The following is a 2,948-nucleotide window of genomic DNA, read 5'->3' on the forward strand; positions in this document are numbered from 1 at the left end:
CCTCTAAATTATATCTTGTGCTTCAGCCTCTTTCTTTTTGGTCAACGTGTTCAACAACAGTCGAATGAATAAATAAGTTAATGTCTATTCATACAAAGTAAGACACACAGAAACAAATAACCATATGGATAAGGTGAAAAATTCATAGACATAAGACTGAGTGAAAGAAGTCAAACCTATGCCGCTGCTTCTGAAACTGCCTTTGCCAAAATTATAACTGGGACAATTATCACAGTGAAAGAGATCTGATCTGATTCCATCTTGTTTGTAACGTCCAAGCTGTCTTTGTTCATTCCTGGGCTCAGACGGAAACAACATTGAGAGGAACTTAGTTTACGGTTTAGCTGTGAAACAAAGATGATAATATTCCCCTTCCTGCCTGGGGACTAGACTGCCTCTGCAGGACTAACAAATTAGCCATCAGATTAGAAATTATGGTTTAGGAGTCATGTAGCCTCTGGTTGCAAGATTCTAAACCTCCCCAAATTGTTCCTGGAGATCACATCATTATTGGAAAACCTAAGATCAGTGCTTGAGATATTTTGCCAACCCTGCACTCAGTGGATCAGCTGGCACCAGCTAGACTGATAACCTGGCTCAGCTGGTCTTGTGGCCCCCACGCAGGAACTGACCCAGAAGACGACGACAGCTTCAGCTCCCTGTGATTGCATCTCTGACCTGACCAATCAGAACTCCCAACTCACTGGCCCCCATCCACCAAAATTATCCTTAAAAACTGGTCCCGGAATGCTTGAGGAGACTGATTTGAGTAAAAATAAAAGTCTGGTCTCCCACACAGCCAGCTCTGTTTAAATAACTCTTTATTGCAATTGCCCTGTGTTAAAAAATTGGCTCTGTCTAGGCAACAGGGAAGGTGAACCTGTTGGGCAGTAACACTCCCCCTCCGCCGCCAAACCCCACTACACAGTGTATGACTCAGTTTATATGCAAGTAAAGGGCAGGAAAAACTTGTCTGATAGATTTGCAGAGACGGGGGTGGAAACCATTAATAAGTCTGCGGAGTATTGTCAGAGTTTGGTGTTGTAGCCTACATATTAAAAGTAATCAGTTAAACACCTGAAATAAAATTTCCCCAAAATATTTTTGCCACATTTGGATGACTTTGTTTCTGTCTTTGCAGCATATAAAGTGTTAACATGAGGTAAGCGCTAAGGTCTAGAGAAGGCAGTGAAGAGATGACAAAACGACTCCAGCACCATGCCTAAGTGTCCAGTGTGCTCTGCTGGGGCAGCACATTTTTGTACGTTGCTGTATTTGAAAAAACCCTACAAGATTCATGAAACTGGACAGCCGTCTTTATAATACTCCTAGTGATAAAACAAGTAAGGATGGCTGGTTTGCAATCATCTGAGCAGCCTCTCTAGTTTCATAGATACGGTTTCTCTCTGATATTGAACGACTTCCAGTGTCAAGCGGAATGCTACGTCACAAGGATAACCGTATGTGAAAAGAACCGGTTTTCTTCGTAATCCTAAACTTTCTAGTTTGCGCATTAAAAGCCATTATTCGAAGAAGAGGGCACAGGCTCCAGCTGGCCGCCAAAGGGGTCCTTGGCATCAGAGGCTAAGAACCTACTTCTTTGGGAGACACCAGGGACGGGGAAGGGAGGGAAAGGAGACAGAGGCAGGCGTCACTTCCTCCGCCGGCTCCCGCAACGGGTTGATCGGCTGAGTGGCGGAGGGTCAGGCTGAAGAGCACATGGGGACCGGGAAAGGCGCTGTCGGTGACATCACGGATAGGACGATTCCTATGTAGATGAGGCAGCTCAGGGGCTGCTGCTTCCCACGAAGGATTTCTCCTGCTTTGGGAGCAAGTCCAGGACCGCCGGTTGGACGTGAGAGTCCCAGCTGTGTGTCAGGGCTAGGAGGGCTCCGGGTGGCATGGGGGGGGGTGGGTGGGGGTGGGGGTGCGGGTGCGCCGGGCAAGTGACCGTGTATGTAAAGGTTGAGGCATATGGAGCTGTGGCAGGGCGGAGGTGTGTGAACTCACAGTTACCTGGCAGGGGAGATGCCGTGATCACGAAGGTGGTTCCCCCAGGGCGAGGCTTATCCATTGCACTCCGGATGTGTTGACCCCTGCGATTTCCCCAAATATGGGAAACTCTACTGCATAATTTGTGGTAGTGGGGGACTGCGTTCGCGCTTTTTCCTGAATTTTGCAGTGCAAAAAGCAGGTTGTATGCAAAGGTCTACTTCTCACTTTTATTGTTATATAATCTTGGTGGTGGTGTGTTATTCTTATAGCCGGATGGCAGGGAAATAGGAAGTAACATGTCGCCGTCGTTTCTGCCGGAGAAATGAGCGTCAGGCGTTGTGTTCCTGTTTAACACAAGCTAAGTAGCGCGAAGGTCGCACAGCTCCTTCTTTCAACATGAGGCTGCTTTTTGCAGAGATTGGTCCATAGTCTCCAGTCTCTTGGGGTCTCACGCTCTGTAAAAATCTTCGTGTTTTTCCCTAGCACCCAGTCTTTACACAGCCTCTGCTTCTAACCGCAGCCCCCTCAGGAGTTTGTAGGATTTCTGTGCTAGCGGGGAATGTGTTCTCACCTCGTAGAGCCAGGTACCAACTACGCAGACAGGCGCTGTTCTTTGGGAAGAAAGCAGGGCCTTTGGGGCTCTTAGTGTCCCCGTTGGGTTGTAGACATAACACGCTTACTTTGTGGAGGGGAACGGGTCTGCCGGCGCCCAGGTGCCCTAACGCAATTCATCCCGAGACCCGCGGGTCAGAACCACAGTCTCACCTGTCTTGGCGAAAATGCCCTGCGATCCTCCCTGAAATATAAGGCGGGAAATTTTATGAGGAGCAGGGTCCACTATCTCCTGCCGTTTACATATCTAGTCTTTCTTCAGACTTCATTTAATTGACAGCTTCTTGTTTGATGTCTCGCTTCCACATCCTACATCCATTGCCAGGCAACTTTCTAAATAG

At 47.9% G+C, this 2,948-nt stretch overlaps 1 non-coding gene across 1 annotated transcript; it reads left to right on the forward strand.

The window, feature by feature from the left end:
• Positions 1 to 2,008: 2,008 nt before the first annotated feature.
• On the forward strand, positions 2,009 to 2,172 carry LOC115837830. Its single transcript, XR_004032876.1, has one exon. It is a non-coding gene; the product is annotated as a U1 spliceosomal RNA (small nuclear RNA).
• The last annotated feature ends 776 nt before the right edge of the window (positions 2,173 to 2,948 follow it).

Source organism: Nomascus leucogenys, chromosome 12, assembly GCF_006542625.1.
Source record: "Nomascus leucogenys isolate Asia chromosome 12, Asia_NLE_v1, whole genome shotgun sequence".
In the NCBI taxonomy this organism is placed as follows: Eukaryota; Metazoa; Chordata; class Mammalia; order Primates; family Hylobatidae; genus Nomascus; species Nomascus leucogenys.